This window comes from Homalodisca vitripennis, chromosome 1 (assembly GCF_021130785.1).
Source record: "Homalodisca vitripennis isolate AUS2020 chromosome 1, UT_GWSS_2.1, whole genome shotgun sequence".
Classification (NCBI taxonomy): domain Eukaryota; kingdom Metazoa; phylum Arthropoda; class Insecta; order Hemiptera; family Cicadellidae; genus Homalodisca; species Homalodisca vitripennis.
In genome coordinates, this window is record NC_060207.1 from 160,722,015 (window position 1) to 160,745,342 (window position 23,328).

Here is a 23,328-nt window from a genome sequence, read left to right on the forward strand (position 1 = left end):
AGCGAGGTCGTACACCCAGTCCACACTATTTTTGCAATTTGCAGACTGACAATATGGTAAAGTTGTATCCTTAATAGCCGACGGTATATATATATATAATAATAATTTTACAGTAGTCTAGAGATAAAAATAGAAAATAACTCGACCGTGGTGTAGTACTGTAGTGTAATGATAGCCCGGGGCGGGCGCGGCGAGCATACAAACCGCGTTTTCACAATGGTAAGTGAGATGTGAAGTGGACGAAATGAATACAGACAGCTGTACTGCGGCCTCGCCTCGACTTCTCACACTGCGCTAATGATGGGTGAGTCACCGTGGCCTCCGATGCAACAACCACAGGCCTGCTCTATCCGGGTTTATGGTATAAAACCATTTCGCTTTTAAATCGGCAAGGCCAGATGCCCTGTACAGGGCGACGGCATAAGAGATTCAACAGTGTTCGAGAATAATTAAGCTTTTTCTGATAACTTTGAACCAGACGGTCCACCCAGAACTCTATCTGTGTGTATCACCTTCCCTTTGCAAAACGAGGACATTTTGTTTTTGACGAACAAAATAATAGAAAGAAACTAGTGGTACAAAAACTTGGAATTTGAAAAATGCTATCTAGAAGAAGTTATTAAAATTAACATCGCCTAAAGATAAAATCAATAAATATAGACAATTTAAACACATTTCGATGACTATGTCGATATTAAGACACGAAAATAACTAAGTACTTTCCTAAGTAATATTTGAACTTGAGACAAACAATATATCACTGTGCAACCGATGAACAAGATCTTTAAGTTTCTTTTGTTGCACATTTCAGTCGGTTTACACAACACTAGCTGCATTATTGTAGGGAAGTTGTGATCCCTTTGTAGTCTGTACTCACGCCTATCCGCGTTATTTTTTTAATAACCTAGTAAATAAATCCAGTTAAAATTGAAGTTCCGGTTATGTTTAGTCACAAGAACAGACACAATATACTGAGCACCATTTGAACTGTTTACACAACATCGCTGCGGTTGCATTATTTACAACGATAACAAAACAGATGTGGAAGGGCTGCGGTGATCACGGCTGTCGGTAGTTTGTTCAGTACTCGCGCCCACCCGCCTACTTGTTCAATCATCACAGACCAGCGGAATGTCCGATGTCGCATCGCCACTTTCCGGCCGCCTTCGGCCCCATTCGTCAGGTCTAATAATAGAGTGGACACTACCAGTCCTCTGCTATTTCGGGAGTCTTTGTAATAGCGACACAGATATGCCTATTGCCTGTGGATACACACTTTGCGGTCGACTGCACGAGTCCGGTGGCTACTTACAACATTGACGTTGTATTTAGAAGCAGTAATAAACCTGGCAGATAACACTTTACACAGTTGAGTTATCTTAATTAACGGGATAACGTAATACCTCGTGAGGTAACCGCACTTGGACGGTCTTGGCTTCCGTTCTTACTTAATACACGCATAAAAACGAAAACTCCAGTAAAACGACACATTCAGCCCAGTAATTTTATAACGTGAGTGTTAATAAGGTGTGTATGAAGATATAATACACATTTTACAATTAATCTATTATAACGAATTGATTATAACTATACATTTTATTGTAACTATATTTTTATTGTAACTATCATTGATATACAAAATTACTAATTATTATCCCAATTAACTGAAAGAAGGGAAGAGGCACTCATGCCTCTTTGATAGCTTTTCCAACGTTTATTATGAAACACCATTTCTAATCAGTTTGGTACACTTTGTTAACACGCCAGTTTTTCAATAGCTGTAGAAGACTTTGTATTGGAATGAGACGAGTGCAGTACGATAGCGGTACGCGACTGCGACTGCCGGGCGGACAGAGGACGTCTGCTCTCTACTGGCACGGCGCCAGGACGGCTGCTTCTACTTTGACGTCATCGATGCAAATGTCCTCGTATATTTAGCGACGAGTGTCATGGCCACAGCCACCTCACGGAATCCCAGAGTCAACTCTCGTATCGACCATCTGACAGCAGTCCTAACGAAATATACCCTCACGGTATCGAAGGATAAGTTGTTCTCTAAAATTCAGAGAGCTTTTATAATCCCAACCGAGTTAATTCGCACTCTCAATTCCGAACAATGAAAACATAATTATTGTTATCATTATACACAATTTTACTTTAAAATGACAAACTATCTTTTTAACTCTTCTAACTATATGTTATAATCAATTCATTATTATTTCATAGATCCTTGCGAAGGTCCTGACTTTAAAACAACATACTTACCTACGAAACGATGAAGATTATTATCAGGCCAATCAGATCTAGGATATACCTACTGAAAACATAATTGTATATATTTTCAGCTTCTTAAATCAGCAATGGCTTTTAAGTGCGATTTTGATATAGAACCGAACATCTGTTGTTCTGGGAAGATTTGTGGGCCATTATAGAACTGTCAGTTTTACTTGGTTTGCTTGTTGGGTTTACACAAACATAAATATGAAAATACGTTTTTTCTGATTTCTAATGATATAACATATATAAAAAATATTATACTTTAAGACTCCACACTATCAAATGTGAGTATTGTTTTCTTGATTTGAAAACTAAGCAATAATCCAACAGTCTGACTATTGGTTGACACCAAAATGATAAATGAATGTAGGTTATTTAACATATATTTTAAAAGTGTAACGTTTTACAACCCATACCCATAAAATGCACTAAACTCATAATCAAAAACCTTGATTGCATTGGGCTGATACTAAAATGATGTAATAAAGGTACAGGATTATGGAAAAGGGTGCCGCCTTCTCCTCCCGCCTGAGGTCGACCCCTGTTATCAGTATTTTAATCACTTCGAGTGGAGAAAGCTTGCTTGCCTAGCGTCGCCATTGTTCCCCCAATAAGGAGAAAGTGACAACAAGACAAACTGCTAACACAGCTCTGGTCCCTAGCTTCCTCTCGACCCAGATTACGCTGTTACCGGTCGAGTCGAGTGCCATTCAACCTTATTGTTAAAAGGAAAAGTATTACTTCGACAATAGCGTCTTCCATATTGGAAAACCTTCAGCTATAGCCGACCAGTATTACCGCATTAAATTACTTCCCCAGCTGCTTACTACAAGTACACTGTTACACTCTTATAACGAGCTTACATAACTTTAAATAGTGAGCAATAAAATGGCGGAATACTAGTTAAAATATTATATACACACACATAACATAATACAGTACACTTGAGCAGATAATAAAAATATGCTAGAGAACAGAATATGGAATATTTTAATTAAAATAAATATTTTATGTGCAAACGACTTAGGCATATAGCTTTAATTGACCATGTTGTATTTTACCTTGGTCAAACCACGAGGGAATGAGAGGCAGGTTTGTTTTATGAATACGTCATAATACAAATTCGGTCTCCAGGGAAATCGTTGGCTAAAAATAGAATTGCTTTTTAAGATTATATTTACACCAATGTCTTGGCTGTTTACTTTATCACAATAATTCTTCCACTGAGCTTCAAAAACCGCACATTGTATCAGGAATTATAAAATCGGAAAGATAGGAGTTTTATTTTAAAAACTGATTCTAAGACATAATTAAATTTACTTGGAATTCCATATCAATAATAAGTTTGTAACTTCAAAAAAATCACCGCTTCGAATTGTAGATAACGTTCTAACACTATCTATTCAGTAAATAGCCTATGCATAAAAAGGATGAATTGATATTTTTCTAAGCATAGTTTGAGGCTGTATTGGACGACATAAAACTCACAAAAGACAGCCACACACGTTGTGACTGTTGTCCAGACGTGAGAGAATGTGCTCACCGTGAGACAGGACAAGGCGGAAGTCTATTCTCTGACAAGCATTCCTTAGTTTCATCCTTAAATTCTCTGTCAGCAAACATAATAGGTACATTTGACAGATTTAACTGAACATTTTTGTAAACTGAGTAGTAAATATAACGGCTATGTACAGTTCGAGGACTTTAGCTGTGCGCGTGACCTTGAATGTGTGGGTTATAGGCGGGAGGGGTAGCATTATGCGCTGCGTCCCGAAAACATTTCCTGTGACTCATGAGTAAAACCCTCCTTTCAGGAATCGTAATGACCCAAATAACTCATCACATTTGCTAAAATCAGTATGTTTTGTGACAGTGCTGATTGTGGTGGAATTAAATAAATAAGAGAATAGCAATAATAGGACTTATCCTTGTTTTTCAGTTGATATAGTGTTGTTTAACGTGTTTTTGAAAATAACGGATTTGACAATACTAATCTGCAAATCTAAATCGTGAGTTTAAAGTAGTTAAAGAGATGGTTGCGCCTTCATCTCAGCGGCTAGCACGTAAACACAACCCGCCACACAGATAGCGTGTATTATTGTTGAAAGGGTAGTATTAGTGTCCTACGAGCACAGCTAAATTCCTCCAACTGTATAGAACGCGCTGCAATTATATTAATCTTTGCATCTTTGATTAACAATAATAGATTTGAATATTATAAAGAAAAAACTGAAACACAATTCGAGGATTCTGAAATTCAGTTAGTGAGAGAGTACAATGTTTCTTAGAACGACGAGCTGTCGTAGATCATTGACAGCGATGATTGTTGTAGATGCAGTTTTGAAATCTTACTTCAAATTAATGATTACCAGTAAAACCATTTTTACATATTTTAACCGCTATAACCGTGTTCAGTGCAGCTACAAGGAATACATTTGTATTCGTAATATCTTACGTCCTTTTGATCTTAATTAAACTTCTTCAATTTACGATATTCAGCGGGTGTCAAACAAAAGTGCAAAAGGCTGTTAACAAATTCGTTCAGCAGATAGCTGGATAACAGACAATGTATAGAAACAGAGAGTAAATACGATGGATAAAACCTTGAATGGTCAACTGATAAGGTCGGGAAAAATAGCGAGTACTTAACACGCTGTATAGACACATTGCACTGAAGTGATAATAACTAGTCAATTGGCGTGACATCACGTCCGATCAGCAGATAACTGGACAGACAGACAATGTATAGAAACAGAGGGTAAATATGATGGATAAAACCTCGAATGGTCAACTGATAAGGTCGGGAAAAATAGCGAGTACTTAACACGCTGTATAGACACATTGCACTGAAGTGATGATAACAAGTCAATTGGCGTGACATCACGTCCGGTCAGCAGATAACTGGACAGACAGACAATGTATAGAAACAGAGGGTAAATACGATGGTACGATGGATAAAACCTTGAATGGTCAACTGATAAGGTCGGGAAAAATAGCGAGTACTTAACACGCTGTATAGACACATTGCACTGAAGTGATGATAACAAGTCAATTGGCGTGACATCACGTCCGGTCAGCAGATAACTGGACAGACAGACGCACAGACCCGACCCGCCTCTACAGTGAACAAGCTCTGTCCACACAATACATTCCGCTCATCTTTTATTCATCTCACTGTCGAGTTAATCAATGAGGAGGCTACATGTACAGTCGTTCTCGGATCTTGCTACTATTATATCATACTTGTTTTCGTACATACCGCAAACAATAATCGATAGCAAGAAACTGAACTTGGCCAGCCTAACATTATACAACTACTGTTTCCTTGTCTCTGTGTTGAGAAACAAAAAGATGATGGTTGTCTTAATCATAGACACTGAGCTTGACTGTTAGTTGTTGTACTAATAATTACCTACGTTAACCATCAGAAAAATACCAGTATAGACTACATTATGACTAATGCACCAAACTAATTCTCTAAAATTTCTTTATTTGATTTTTTTTAATTGTATAATGCAAGACTAGTAAATAGTCCATTATTTGTATGTTTCTTAGATATACATAAAGTGGACTATTTATTAGTTTAAAATATGGAAAATAAAAGTTTAATATCTTAGTTCATTTATATAATTCTTTGCATTAAAAGAGGTTTGTTTTATTTTAATCATTTTCAAATAATCTGACACTTTGGAACAGTAATCCCAAAAGTTTTTTGTTTTCTTCTCATAGTACAAGAAGCTTAGAAAATAGCACCTAGTCCTATGAGGACCTTTACGCTGCTTCCGAAGCGATATGATATACTGTATGGGTAAGGTGGGGGGCAGCCGACTCCTGTCAAGACTCACGAGGAAGAATTTAGGGGACTAATCTCAAGTCATGTTCCCTCGGAAAAGAGAAGCCAGCTCTGAACAAGCCTCTCCATTCAAATCAGGCAAAGAGTAGCACACCCGTACATCTAGGCTGGTAATAACCTTTGACTATTCGGGAACAAACCCCACTAACTTGACATTGCCCAGATTTAAGTGACACATCGTTTTTTGCGTACCCAGTGTGGGTTCAAATGGAAGGAATAAACCAGCCAGAAGTAAACCCTCCCAGGGATCCCAGCTGTTATATGTAATCTATCAGTTAAAAAAGTAAATAAACCCAAGAAAAGTTCCATATTCTCCCAAATACGAGGAAGAGACGGGTTAAAACAGCAATGCAAATAAAATGAAGTATTATTTTTATTAATGATGTAAGAGAACTAAGCATATGTTCCTAAACGTGTAAGGGTACAAAATATTATGGCCAAATAAATAATTATCGGCGCCTTCTACTTGACAATGCAGGCAAGTACAGTCGAAGTACATTTAATGATTTCACAGATCGCAAAAAAAAAAATTAAAAAGCATTCGGAAACACCGAACTTTGTTTTTATCTCGTAAAAGGCAGTAGTAGTTGAACGGGCTAATATTAATATCGACTACAAGTGTACTTTGGCGTTATCCTCGCTGATAACGACAACAAAACACATGCCTCGAGATTGTACCGATCAGTAAAATATAAAATTTCAAAATGCTGATTAATAATGTGTACTAAATACAAGTATTACAAACTCAGCTTACCATATTAAAACAATCTAAAACAACAAAGCAACAATGTACCATCAGCTAGAGGACAATGCCCGCTACATTTCTTGCTCAAAGAAAAGAATATAACATTTCATATCGAACTAAAAGCAACAGAAAAATAGAACGTTCTTCAAACAAAATATAAAAAAAAACACCTAAGAGCACCCATTAAACATATTTCCCGAACGTAAAACACTTTCTTCACTCTTAGAAAGTAAATTATTTGTTCCAGATTACTATCAAACAAACACTATTCACATTCGAATACAAACTGGCTAACAGCGATAACAGAACACAAAGAACAACGTTTTTATTTAAATGTGTACAACGCAGCAAAATCTGACAAGACACGAAAAGGGAGGAAAATTTATAAACGAAAAGCACTAACAAGCTGGAGAGGAGAAATGAAAGGCATACAGCTGATCTGAGGGTATTGACCCTGTAAGGAAGGACCGACCAGCACGTTATTTCAGTCAGCCTCTCTTGTCACTAAGGTCTAATGCTGAGGTACAACTGATCAGGCCTTAGCGGCGAGGTGAAAGGCACTACAGCTGATGAGGGGGTATTGACCCTGTAAGGAAGGACCGACCAGCACGTTATTTCAGTCAGCCTCTCTTGTCACTAAGGTCTAATGCTGAGGTACAACTGATCGGGCCTTAGCGGCGAGGTGAAAGGCACTACAGCTGATGAGAGGGTATTGACCCTGTAAGGAAGGACCGGCCAGCACTCTATTTCAGTCAGCCTCTCTTGTCACTAAGGTCTAATGCTGAGGTACAACTGATCGGGCCTTAGCTTAGCGGCGAGGTGAAAGGCACTACAGCTGATGAGAGGGTATTGACCCTGTAAGGCAGGACCGGCCAGCACTCTATTTCAGTCAGCCTCTCCTGTCACTAAGGTCTCCCGGTCTTGCTCAGTTGCCAGACACGCCGAATTACAACCATACGACCACCACTTTGATATACAACTAGCTAGTTGTGCCGGGCAACAGTCCAACTGGATAAGAATAAGATTTCACACTGGATACATTCGCAATAACAAACAAAGAATGTTCCAAATTCCTTTGTAAAACGTCGGATGAGATCAAGATTACAACTCAACTCTGATCATAAACGTCAATTTACATAGACAATTTTAACCATCAGCTTTGCTGTATTATTCAACCTGACTAATTAAGACCACGGTTAAATGAAACAATAAACAAGTGGAACCTTTGGAATCTATCATTTAATTTCACCTTTATCGTGATTGTTGGAATAAGAGGTCGCAGTTGTTTATAGTACGGTCGTTTCTAGAGGGTCGAAGTTAATTTAGACAAGGTTCTCCGGCTATAGCTTACCACGATGTTTTCAAATAACCAGGCTTTCTTGGTTTTCCATGTTCTCTGTATGGACATCCATTGCTCGCCGGTTTCTATACGTCTATATACGATACAAATATAGAGCAGGTTAAAGTAATGAATAATGCTAGCAAATTAAGAACAAATTTACTGTCCGTACTATGTGTTCAATATCTGGTATTTCGTCTAGAACGATGTTCATGTTTACATACATAAATAAGCTTTTTATATCAATGGATAGTTAAGTACTACGCGTACACGTACACGTACACGCACACGCACACGCACACGCACACGCACACGCACGCACACACACACATTCCACACGCCCACAGAAGACCTCGCTGACTGTTCCTTCATGCACACACGCTAGCAGGCCAGCCGTCTACAATAGGCTAACACTGAACATGGGTGCACCGGCACTATCAGTGATTAAGTGCACAATCCAATCTGGAAGGAAGTCTACGGATATATTCAAGTTATGCATTGCGAAAGTGGCGCAAGTATAGAACCTGTTCCGTCGAATAATAAATGCATGAAATAGGGGTTGTATAAATATGTTTCCTTCCCTCCCCCGCCTTCCATCCAGGGTAGAAAGTGTGTGAAGTGTATTTTTGTAATGTTCAAGATTAACGTGTAATGGTACTTTATAAACATACGCTATTTTTGCGTGTTTGGCATTACGTGAAGAAATATCGATCGGAAAATATGTGAGCATCAACAGAGTTTAAAATTTTCAATGACAAATTTAATGGAACTATAGAATGTTTTACGGTAAATATGAAACCTTGGATCTTTATCTTTAAATTTACGTATGTTTTAGTTGAAACAAAGTAAGTATAGGCTTGCTGTGAGAGATCATGTTACAGCATAGTTAATGCGTCGATAATCGCCAGTTGCAGGGTTAAAACTAAAATTTGTGAAGTCTGCTCAAGCTACAATCCATCCGAACATCGATTTAGTTTTTAAGTTGACATGTGTAGGTCTAGACAACTTGGCCGAGACAGGACTCTAGACACCCTATCGAGACAAAGAGGTCGCGGTAAGGAGGGCCGGGGAAGGTGAGCGGTAAGCAAGCACCGACACTAGTGTAGAACGAGGCCAGTAGGGGATCGATATTTGCTGGGCCGCCCGGCAACAAGCAAGTCATTGCTCCCACACAATTTAACCCATTCACATCCCTCGCTCTCGGCCCTCCCTCCAACCAAACCTACTCCACTGCAGAACCATCCTAGATCTTGAGCGAGAAGTAACTACTGTGAGCAGCGATATATAATTAGGTTAAAATTTTGTTTTCAATACATTTGAATTTTGTATTCAATTATAAGGGCTACTGTATGATGGGTTTCTTTAATCACATTAAAACATAAGAGGAGCCATTATGGATATTTATAGCTTTTAAACCATTTAATTTAAATTAATTTTCGATTCATTTTAGACCTTGTATATTAAAAAAATCTACTCGAATTGTTCTGGTGGGTACTTCTGGGAGTCTTGCAAGTTAGTGTTTATCTTTAGGTTCTTCCTTCCTCATATAAGAAATTCTATTTAGAAAACTAGGTTTTTCAAGACACTGTCACTAATAGTAATTTTTCAAAAAAATATAAATATTTTTTGTTAACTTCATAAACAAAATTAATTATTAGTGATTTAATTCATACATCTAAAGTTCTGTAGCGGTTTGTTAAATTTGTTCAAGTTTATATTTTTAATATTGTACAATTTTGCATAGCTGTACAACTAAACCCCAGTACTTTTTTCTCAATTCCCTGAAGGAATTAATACTAATGGGAATGAAAAAATTATTTTTAATATCCTATGTCATTTGTATACTGTTTTATTTTCAGAAGTTATAGCACAAAAATTATGAATATGATGACACCCCTTGCACTATTGTGTAATATGTCTGTTGTACAATAATTACGATTATCAACTTTCTGACAACAAACATTTAATTTACAATTTTCCTGATATTTTTTGCTGATGTGGGAGAAAAGAGATTTTGTTCATGAAATTGGCAGAATTGGCCATATCAATGCCACTTGGTTTTCCCACATAGGAATAATGCTAATTACAAGATTTTTACCCCATTAAATACATTATTGAGTTTTGGAAACTTGTTTTCATTCTAAGGATTATACACACTGCATATTTTACCTGCTTCCAAGTTTTCAAATATTGTCATTGGTTATTAACAAATAGTGTTTTTTTTACAAATTAAAAGATTATACAAAACAGAATTTCATATAATTTTATTTTGATTAAACACTTAATGCAATATATTCTGCCTATAATTGCATTCTTCTCAATCATACCAAATTACAAATTTAATTTTTTTGTTAATTATTTGTATATTATTGTGAAATGCAATTACTAATAGTTTTGTTCTAAGCTGCATGGTCAGTAAGATATGACCGAATTTACAATTAAATTGTCTATGCAGTGCTAATGAAGTTATTCAATTTTTAAAAGCAAAATATAGTTGTAATTCTCGTAGAATTACAATAAACTTTTTTAAATTTACATGTATTGACAAATTTTAAATGAAACTACTTAATTTCTCTAAAATACTCTAAAAACTTTGAAGTATTCCAATGAAAAAAAAAAAAAGTGTTTGTACTATTCTCAATCATTTACTTATTTACTCATATTAAGGAAGTATGCCAACTATAAAAAGGTATCTAAGCTATTTATTATTATTTGTTAACATAAAACGCAGGCATATAATAGAAAGAAACGCCAGTATTTCAGATCAAAATGGTACAAGAACCGTTTTTGTAAAATATTGATAAAATAACTGCAGAAATCTATTATACATCTCCAAATCTCTGAAAATACAAACTTTAAATTGATTTATTTTTATTATTTACTTTAACAATAAAAACAATTTTTTAGTTTTAAAATTAGGATCATTTAATTTAGACTATTTTAAAGGTCTTAAATCTCTTCATTCTTAGTTTGATTCGGTTCCTGTTTCCACATTATTCCTGTTGTCATTTCTTTTCATCATTTATTTTATATACAGTAGTGTACACATAATTTTATTAATACATTTCTCTTACTTTACTATTTTTCTTTATACTCTTTTTATTTCATGGTAACCAATGAATTTTTTTGATTGAGTATTCTACAGACTCAACAAGAATCCATGGTCTTTCAATTCAAATTTCATGATCTTCACAACTGTAGTTACTTTTGAATTTGTATCAAAGCTATCGTCTAATATTGAATTTTTCCATGCAGACAATTAGAAAGAAAGGCAAGCACCTTCCACATTTTCTGTGCTTAAGGCTGCCGCACACCAGCGTCAGTCCAACCGCTGGATTAAAATTCGTCTAGTGGATGGATGTTTTGGAATCGCTATCAATCAATTTATACAAACGTCCGAGTGGGCGCTTTCAGCTAACTTCAACAGATACCACCATGTTATCTGTGTTATTTGGATCTCAAACATCAGTTTTTGCTAACTAATTCCTTATTTTAAAGCTCATTGTCGGATTGTCGACTTTTTTCTTGATATATTAGAAATATGTTTTTAATATTTTAATTGTTAAATTGTATTGTAAATTTATGAAAAAGATATATTAAAATATAAAAATATATAATAATACATTTCTTGTTTTCTTTTTTATTGTATCAAGCATACAACTAGCCGTTCTCTGCTTGTGATTGATTTCCTGTAATTCATGTCTTTCCTCTTTCTATCATTATCTATAAATGTCAAAACCTCTTCGAATTGTTCTTTACTTAGTCTAAAATCCTGTTTGTATTTCTCTTCACCCCTCCACCTCTAAATCTGCTATCAAATGGTGCAATTCACAGACACTTTTCTTATTGTTTATTAATGGAGTGCACCCAATGTTTTTGTTTACTAACTGAATACAGTAAAACTCTATTTTCGTCATCACTGCTTATCATCAGCAATCCATGATACACTTATCACAAAATCACTGTTACACTAAGGTACACTAAATGCCATTATTTAAATTTTTCCCTGATGGAAGTCGCAACTCAATTGAAAGACAAGATGCACAGATTCGTCCATCCATCCCCTGGATAGAAGTTTGGGTTTAAGTAAGTACCCCTGTGGACGTCCTAGGCACAAAATCCATCCAGTGGATGGATAGACGTTCGGTGTGAGGTGGCCTTTTAGACGGCTAAATCGATGTATTTTTCTGGTAGACTACTGTTGACTAAAATTAATATCACATTGTAAAATTATGTTTAAAGCTCCATTTATAAAATATAACTATGTTTTTAAATTTAATTTCACTCCTTTTAAAACATTCAAAAACATGAGAGGAAATGTTTGACACTGAACTAGCCATAATCTAACTCTAAGAGAAAGTAATTTGAACACTACTGATGTTTTTCTGAATTCAACAGTGACAGTAAAAGACGAAATACTGAGGAAAACCCAACTTGCCACAAGGAAGTTAGTGACACAGATAAGCCCAGTATGACACATAAATAATGTATGACTTACAGCGTGTATGGACAATTAGCATCTACCCATTCACACTGAATTACCTGTGTAATGGGTGCCTGCATCTGTACACTGCACAATTGCCTCATCAACTTCTGCACCTCTGCCTACTGTTAATATATTCTCAGGATACAAACCTTTGAGCCATTCCCTAAAGTTATATGCATAAAGTGTAGGGTTTTACTTGTAAGCAACTGTTTGGGAAGAAAGGTTTTCAGCAGATTTTTGTTATATATTTTTTATTGTTTTGTTAATACCTAATTATATGGTGGAAATACACTTTTCTAAAGAAAAAAAACATAGATTATAGTAATGATACTTTTACTTCAAAGTAACATTTACTTCAAAATACAAGGATTTGAAAATTTTGTTTTATCAATTGATTTTTAACAGAGTTTAACACAATTCAACCTGTTTCTAAGTTTTTTTTTTATTTATTTATGTTCACAGATTTTTCCGAAACTACTTTGGATTAAATATTATTAAATATTAATAAAAACACTACTTTTCCAAATTGTTTATTTTTTCGGGCGAGGCCTTTCAAAACCAAAGGTTTCATCTTCAGGCAACTCCACAAATTAATACTTTGGATTAATTTTTTTTAACTAAAGAGGGCTCCACCAGATTGGTCCAACTTAAGGGGTTTTTATAGATTGAACAAGTATTTGACCAAGAAATCACTTTGAAAGTGCTACATATAAAACCATGTGGAGAACCCAGACAAAGCAAATTGCGGAAATGCAGTTTTCTTACAATTATTACAACTTGCCTCAGAATTGCTAGGAAACATCACTTCTCATAATTGGCCTCGGAATTACTTCCCTTTAGACAGTATATAATAAACATACTTAAGTAACAGGACAGGATTGATTGTGGAGTTTAAAATTTTCTAAATCAATATAAGTTACCTCACAGTTACTGTGGGAAAGTTTTATAGTCTACATCAAGGTTACAGAAAACGCTCCTATAGGAGCACTTCAAAACATGATACCTATCTTTGTTCAGAGTAATGTTCCAAGTCTTGTTCCTGTTAGAGCCAATGTCGAATCCATCAAGAGCAACTTAAATAGTTTTAATTTGACAAAATGAAAGTTAATCAAAGACATTACTACATGTTTGAAGGTGCTACATTTTTAATACACCAAAATGTAATTATGTGATACAAAAAGATGCAATTTGAAGATAGAAAGCTGGTTTGTTAAACACGTTTAAATGGATATAGTTATCTTAGAACATGATCTATGATTCATACCTTAATAGAAGTTACAACCTCTTATAAATAAACACTTGGTATAATAATATGTATTGTACACTCATTGAACTAGCCAATGTAGTGTACCTATCAATATTGAACTATCGATCGTACTAATTACTATGATGAAAAGTTCTAAATCTGTAAGTTTCCTTTCCTTGCATATGAAAAATTACACGTATTTAAAAAGACCACAATTAAAAGGAAATAAAACTATAAAATTAACTGTCAAATAAATGCTTTTTAAAATTTGGTGCTGATTTCAAAATTTGTGTACTGTTGCTTTGAGTATCTTTTATTATGTCAAATTAAAATCCTTTTTTATTTATTGATGTTAGTACAAGTACTGAAGTTGGTTTATATTTATAAAAAAAAACTTATATTGTTATTTTTAAAATCATTTTATTGAAATTGTTTTGTTCAAACAATACAACCTTTGTATTTTTAACTAGACATGGCTCCAGGACCAGGCAGGATCCCTGGAAAAGTCTAAGAGCTGCTTTACCAACAGAAACTTGAAAACTTTTCCTCATGCAGGAAGGTGGCAAGGACCATGCTAATAAGCAAGGACAAATGTGCTCAGATCAGAGGTCCAAATGGGCTTACTGCCCACTGTACATGTTATATAGCCTACAGTAGAGAAGGTGCTCAATAGGCTCATCATTTGACACCAATGACAACATTTAGGGATGCTGGTAAATTAACACTGAAGCATTATGTATTCAAAGGTGGATTATTTATGGTGGACAAAGTTTAGGAGGTTGTCTAGGTTCATCGGGCTGAGAAGCAGCATTTCATAAAATGGTGAGACAAAAGCCCAACGGATCACGGATTTCATATCAAACACTGAACAATAGCATTGTAACTGAACGTGGACACTTCTTATCTAACTTGTACAGGATCAGCAGTTCAAATTATCTATACTGATTTGGGAAGGTTGACAATATCTGACCCATTCTTTCACTTATGGAAGGTGGTATAAACAGCAGCAAGACCTTATTCAAGGAACAAGCAGTTAGTGGTTTTCACCTTGTAAGCATCATAGCAGCAATGCTCCAGGGAAGGATAGATCGTCACAATTGGAAAAAATATAATTCTACATACTGACGGTTTAAAAAGTTGATCTTAAGCTCCCTTGAAGAAGTGGTTTGGGCTATTAGCAGTGGATTTAATACTTAATGGAGCTCTATTGAAAGCTTGAAACAATTGGTTTAGCACCATATACAAGGTGGTATCAGAAAGTTCTGGGACTGTACTTGCCATTTTTTTAATGCCAATGTACGAGCCGGCACGCCAGTAGCTGCTGTCATTGTGCCGAGTTTCATTGTTGTATATAGCTAGATTATATCTACAAATTTTGCTTTATTCTTGTGTATTATCATTGCATAGCAATTTTTGATTTGGCTGATAAATTCAAGCAACAGACCTACATCAAGTTTTGCTTTAAAAACTTAAAAAATCACCAACAGAAACTTTTTCAATGCTTCAACAAGTTTTTGAAGAACATTCACTGAGCATAACACAGATTTCTGAGTAGTACGCTTGTTTCAAGGTTGGTAGAACTTCAATTGAAGATAATCATCATTCAGGACGGCCTTCTACGAGCAAAACAGATTAAATTGTTGGATAAGTTCGGTACCTCATTAATTAAGACTATCGTCAGACTGTGTCATTGTTAGCTATGGAAACTGTCAAGAAATTTAACTGAAAATCTAGGCAAATATCGAGCTGCAGCACAAGATTTGTGCCTTGGCCTTTGACTGTTGATCAGAAACAGCGATGTGTTGATGTGTGCAGTGAAAGAGACATCTAGTGTTTTTGTGTTTCTTGTAATATTATTAGAGTTGTGTCTGCATAAAACTATATAAAACTTTTCCTTGTGAAATTTGCCGTCAAATGGTATAAATATCTTGAAGCTATTTTTAAATTATAAGTGATTACTTTGTAAACAAACTTTGCAAATTTGAGAGGACTGTGGCCGCCATATTGATGCACCGGAATTATTCATTGTGAATTATAAACTTTTATTTATGTGTGAACTATATTTTATTTTATAAGCTATACAATGAACAGTAGTTTTATTTATTTATTTACTGTGAAATAATTTAGTGACATTCAAAGGTAAGCCTGTAGGCTAAATTTGTTATATACAAGATTTATACCTAGGCTTAGGCCTAGTTTACAAATACTGTTTATTAAATTTTTGTTATTTATCAAAAAATATAAGTGTAATATAATTTGTTATAATTTATAATATAATAATTTTATGCTCTACAACGTAACAAAAGTGTAAAAAATATAATAAGCATAGAGAAAATATCTTCACACGTAGAATGTGGAATATGTCATTTTTTTGGTAAAACGACAATATTTGCCCCGAAAAATCTAAAATGTTTTAATAAATTCAAATTTTCTATGTGTTTTAATATGTTTTCGGTACTTTGGGATTATACCGACCACACCAGTATGAAGAACACAAAAATAGAAAATTTATAGAAACAAACATGATAGAACGAAAAAACAACTCTTCAATTACAAAATTACAAACTTACAAGCATTTCCAGGTATTGTGATCGGTATTGTTGTCGCTGTTATCTTATCTTTCTCGAGAATCCTGATTACGGCAGGCCGCGCGGCATCACGTGATTTGCACGGTACATCATTGCCTTTCCATTACAATTCAATTTATATTTCTGATTAGCCCCTCTAGAATTTGATATTTTACTGATAGGTACTATCTCGAGGGAGGCACTCGCATTTTGGGTGGCGGAATGTGATCAAGAATAAAAACAAGTTTTGAGTGTTTTTTTAATAAAAAGTTTAGTTTGGTAAATGTTTGTTTTTGTTGAATTTTTGTGTTTGGAGAAATGTAGAGGTAAAAACACGGAAGTACAACAAAGCGATGCACCAGCTGAACGGGCGGCGAGACTCTGCAATCACGTTATCTACTAGACGCTCGACTTTGACCTCTGTCTGAGGATGGGGAGGTGTTTGCGATAAGACAATTCCTGTTTTATATTGACGAAATATTGTTCTACGCTAATCTAGTAATCAGTAGAAACGAAATGTGAAATAACGATTCATGTCTGGGTGTGGTCGGTATAATCCCAAAGTACCATGTTTTCTATAAAAAACCTTCCATGGGACATTTTGTATACTTTGGAAAGTAATAAAAAAATTATTTCTATTTTTTATAAAGCTTTACTTTTGGATATTGTATTTTTACTTTACAAATACAAAACAAATACCACTAAATTTTTGTAAAAATATTATTTCAACTGCACAGCAATGTTCCTGGTTTTATACAGTTAAATAATATATATGATACCTTACTATACATACTTTACTTCAATAACAAACTTTCTACCGTAGGTTTGAATGAAGGTAAGCACAACTAGCAAAATAGTGCCTGCCATTAGGAATTTCAACTGCCAGATGCAGGGTTAAAGGCATTGTCCATCATGGGTTCGAGCCACCTGGAGTAACATTGAACTCTTCACGTTTTGAGATGTTTGAGGGAAAATTTGCATTGAATAAGGCCTGATTTTTTAAATTTCCTCAACATTTTAAAAAGCCTTAAATTTTGAATAAATTGCTTGCTAAAATTTATAGCTTTAAGTGATATTCATATTATTTCCAACTGGTTTTGCACCACCCCCCCCCCCACTTCGGGAAGCCCAGGAGTGTGTTAATCTATCACCACTAGCATCCTACCTATTGCGGAAACGATATATAACAACGGACCTTTGTTTAGTACTTGTAAAACATAATGTTAGCATTGTTTTATTCATATAATTATTATGTACTGCAAGAATGATGTTACAGACGCTAAAAATAATGTAAACAATTTCCCTAAAAAATTTTAGACTTGGTAACAGCAATACTATAAACTAATATAATTTCACTTCAAAAGAATTTATTGACTGTTTTCATGTCATCTAAGAAACTGTGAATATCACAGTATAAAAAAATAAACGTTTTTAATGTTTGTTTTCATTAAAACCATACAAAACAACAAACACAATTATCACCATTTAAGCAACAATACAAACAGTATAAACCATAACATATTCGAACATTACATGACCTATCGGAAGAAAATACTGACATAGCAATTCATACACCAAAGATAAAGAAAAACAATACAAAACTACGGCCTATTATACATTATAGTTGAAGGAATTTCTTCAATGGAATCGAGCTTTAAGTGTTGACAGAAGACAAATTATTTCCAACTACATCACGTTCTTGACACATACACATGAGTATAAAAATAGATCTGCCTTGTGAAGTGCATCTACACAGCAAATCGAAGTTATACATGTTACTTATTCTAGTTACTTATCCTAAAGATAAGTAACCAGAATAAATTTATATAGTAGTACATAGACAAGAGAAAAAAATATATATATACATACATAAAATATGTAATATATGTATATATATATATATATATATAATATATATATATATATATAATATATTCGAGTGTGGTAATCCCATTGTTTGTTTTCTAAAGTGGTCAAATTATGAAACTGGATGGATTATCAATAATTTTAACAAGACAACTTTGCAACATACTGGGATTTTTTGTTCATTTTACATAAGATAATGGTTTAATAACACTAGGCTGATTAAAACTATGGGATTCATTCAAGTATGTTCAGCAGAATAATGCTAAAAATTTAAACTAAAACCCAAAAATTAGATGCTTCTACAAATGTCTGCTTTATAACATATGTGAAGGATTGCCTAAAAAAGGTACTGCCTTTTAGTGAAACTTGCAAGAAATCGAGCAATATTTTACCAGTACCAAATCATACTCTTTTCATCACATAAACATTCCTTGGTTTATGCTGATTAAAAATATATATGTTAAAATCATTGTGATAAATCAGTCACTCTTAATGACTTAAAAACAGTCATTATTATTAAAAGTCCTAGGAAAATAGATTAATTTAAGTTAGGTTCTTAGGCTATGTTAACAGATATTTTTTATTAGTATGCATAAAGGTTGGATAAAGTAATAAATAAAGCAAGATTAATTACTTTGATCAATTTCAGTTATATAATACATACTCACCTCTTCGGCTCGCTGGGGGCTATGCCCCCAGGCCCCCATGATAGTCGCTTTGAAATTCGGGGATAAGCAGTATTCGGAGAAAGTTTATGTCCGATTATTAGATTAGGGATCTGGGAGTTAAAATTATACCCATTTTATCGAATTATCCAGATTTAACCAAAGTTTTGACTTCAAAAGCATTTTGCGGCCAAACCGTTACGACAAAAAGTGACTGGACCCTTGTTGTTGGAAATTTAATTTTGTTTTGATTCTGTCCTTGGATTTGAAGTACGACCTTTGGTTTAGCCGGTACAGAGCTTGGGACAAAAGATTGCACCGGTCAAGTATTATACATTGTTTAGTGTAAATAAAATCAAAACCGATACTAAGTAAAAAAGTCTTGTCAGTATTTTTAAGTTGTTTAGGGGGTTTAATTTGCTGAGGAGTTTATCTAGCCATGCCGGGAAATTATGGGGGGGGGGGGGTTTAATGTTACCGGGGGTTAAGACATCAAGGGGTTTAATTTACTCAGGAGATTATCTGGTCATACCAGGAAATTCCGGAGGGGGGTAATGTTACCTGGGGTTAATACACAAGTGGGCCTCTTTTGGAAGGTGTTGTTTGTGTCAATTCACTCTGTCCCTACCTACTATTGACCTTCGTTAACGCTCAGAAAGTTCACGATGTGCTCTAGTAGACGTATCCTAGTCAGTCGTTTATGTAGTAATCCAAACTCAATCTGGAACTGTTATGAATTGCACAAATTTTAGTCGGAAAAATAAAAAACCCCTAAAATTACCAATGAACGACAATGATTTTGCCATTAACATTGTTATTCGGGCTTATTCGCAAGGATATACAACAGAAAGCGGTTTGGCCTATTTTGTAGATCTCATTATTTTCTGGTTATAAAAATCCATTATTTAGGGTACGACTAATGGATCGGCCGCTATCGACTCCGAAAAAAAATGTTCACGTAAAAATCACAGATTATTTGCATTTAAACACATTTTCCGGCCAAACCATTGGGGATAGGGCAAAAAATTACTAGACCTTTATTGTAGATCGTCGTTTGCTAAATCTATTGATAATTTGTTTTGAGCTAAGGCCAACGGTTTGACCGCTATTGGGCCCGAAAACCATGAAAATTATCTCCACAAAAAAATTACAAGAATTTCAGACATAATCGTGTTTTACGGCCTAACCAAGGGAGAGAGAGAGAGCGTATACCAAGCTTACGGAAAGATATACAACAAAAACCTATTGAACCTCTTTGTATATCCTATCAATAGCGAGCTATTAATAGCTATTTCGACTCCAATAACAAAATTTTCACGTAAAAATTACAAAATATTAACATTTATTAGCCAAACCAATGGAGATAGGGCAAAAAGTCACTAGACCTTTTTTGTAGATCGCATTGTTTTGTATTAATAGATTATTAAGTTTATCAGGGGATTAACTTAATCAGGAGTTCATCTACCAGGAAATTCCTGAGAGGGAAGTTTATGTTATCGGGGGTTTATAAGTAGGCTACGCGAGGTACTTTTCTGGGAAATGTGTGTCTGTGCTACGAGAATATGTATACGTTCAGTAATTTTTTTCAAAATAAAAAGTTGATCAGAGGGTTTAAATTACTTAGGAAATTATCATTCCATACCGGAGTGTTGACAATGAATCACTATTTAATTAAATTAATTTAACACTACTCTGTCCCTATTTACTATTGGCACTTCGCTAACGCTCAGCCAATTGACGATGTGGGGTTGTAGTAGTACCACAAGTTAAATCCGGAACCAGAACGGATTGCACAAATTACAGTCGCATCATATATACAACTCCTGAAATTGCTAATTACGACCAAGATTTAGCCATTAAGAGAGATTTTAGGGCTTACGTAGGGATATACAAAAAAAAGCTACAGCTAACCTTTTTTTAGATCTCTAGATTTTCTAGTTATTGAAAATTTAGGATTTAAGTTATGACCAATGGTTCGGCTGCTACCGCCTCCAGAAACAAAATTCTCACGTAAAAATGATAAAATATTTCCATTTAAACAGGTTTTCGGCCAGACCATTTAGGATAGGGCAAAAAGTTAACAGACATTTTTTGTAGAACACGTCATTTACTAAAACTTATTAAATAACGTGTGTGAGCTACGACCAACCGTTTAGCCGCTATCAAGCCTGGAAGGTAAATTTTTAGGTGAAAATTTCCAAATATTTTCACTTAATCATGTTTTGCGGCCAAACCAATGGAGATAGAGTAAAAAGTCACTGGACATCTTTTGTAGATCACCTCATTTCCTAAATCAAACTTTAGTTTTATTTTGACCTCCGACCAATGGTTTCACCGCTATCGACACCAAAAACTAAATTTTCATGTAAAAGTTTAAAATAAATTGCACATAATCACGTTTTTCGACCAAACCAATGGAGATCTTTTCTGTAGATCGCGCAATTTGCTAATTTGATAGGCCAATCAGATTTGAGCTACGACCAACAGTTCGGCCGTTATTGGGCTAGAAACATTATTTTTAGCGAAAAAAATCTCTGGAATGTCAAATATTCAAGAGTTTTGTAGGTTAACCACAAGAGATAGGACAAAATGTCACTGGACCATTTTTGTTGTTCACTTCATTCCTTACCAACGATTTTTCGTCAGATCTGAGCTAGCTCCAACGGTTCGCCCGCTATCGGGCTTAAAAAAGGCCTGCAAAGGTAGAATATGCACGATTTTTTTGTGGGGTTAAAAAGTAAAAAAGTCCGGTTTTCAGACTTTTCCCGGTGGTTATACCGCAAAAGATACCTGCATGCCAAATTTCAAGTTTCTAGCACTTCTAGAAATAGGTTAGAATTTGTATACATATATCAGTCAGTCAGTTTCTCATGTGGCTGTATAGTATATTAGACTCGCCTTCGGCTCGCTGGGGGCTACGCCCCCCGGCCCCCAAAGTAAATGCTTAAAATTCGGGGATAAGCGGAATTCGGTGACTTGTTAAGTTCGGACATTAGGTAAATGACAAGGAAGTTCAAAATTGACCTTTTTCAATGGATTTTTTCCGTATTCGTCCAAAATTTTGACTTTGAGGGCATTTTGCGGTTAAACCGTTAGAGATACGAGAAAAAGTGACTGCACATTTCTTATCGGAAATTTGATTTTGTCTTTCGATTACGCCATCAGATTTAAGCTACGACCTGTAATTTAGGAAGTACAGAGCTTAGGACAAAAGACTGCACTGGGCTGTTTTTTTTTTTTTTTAATTTTCCGGGGGTTTAATTTACTCAGGGGATTACCTGGTCATACCAGGAAATTCCCGGAGGGGGGTTAGTATTACTGAGAGTCAGGACATCAGGGGGTTTAATTTACTCAGGAAATTTACTGGTCTTACCAGAAAATTCCAGGGGGGGGTGTAATTTTACCGGGGGTCAAAGACACACGTAAGATCCCATCAATTGTTAGTCATAAGAATTTTTACATTTAAGCTAGAATAAACTGTTTGGCCGCTATCGACTCTAGAAACAAAGTTCTTAAATAAAAATTACGAAATATTTACATTTATTGGCCGAACCAATAGACATAGAGCAAAAAGTCACTGAACCTTTTTTGTAGATCACGGAATTTCCTAAATCCCGTTGAAAATTTGTTTTGAGTTACGACCAACCGTTTAGCCGCTATCAAGCCCGGAATGTAAATTTTTAGGAGAAAATGTCCAATATTTTCACTTAATCTCGTTTTGTGGTCAAACTAATGGAAATATAGTAAAAAGTCACTTGACCTTTTTTTTAGATCATCTTATTTCCTAAATAAAATGTTAGTTTTATTTTGACCTCCGACCAATGGTTTCGCCGCTATCGACCCAAAAAACAAAAGTTTCACGTAAAAGTTACAAACAAATTGCAGATAATCACGTTTTTCGGCCAAACCAATGGAGATCACTAGACCTTTTCTGTAGATTATACGAGGGTCGTCCACAAAGTAACCTCCGTTTTGAAATAAAAAATAAACTAGTCGAGATACAAAAATTGTATTATATAAATGTAAAAACTGCAGCTTTTCTCTACTTTTCTACATATTCAGCACACAAATTCAAGCACTTATCATATCTTTTAACAGTTTTTTAAATTCCGTCTTTAAAAAAATCTGCCGCCTGAGAACGTAGCCAACATGTTACAGCGTTTTGAAGCTCTTCATCACTCGCAAACCTCTGAGATGCAAGCCACCGCTTCATGTACGGGAAAAGATGGAAATCACTAGGAGCCAAATCCGGGCTGTAGGGGGGGGGGGGGTGGTCAAAAACGT

At 35.1% G+C, this 23,328-nt stretch overlaps 1 protein-coding gene across 13 annotated transcripts in view; it reads right to left on the reverse strand.

Moving 5' to 3' along the window:
* LOC124375219 (protein hu-li tai shao) overlaps positions 1–23,328 on the reverse strand; it is a 152,771-nt gene that overhangs the window by 120,905 nt on the left and 8,538 nt on the right. The window lies entirely within an intron of this gene.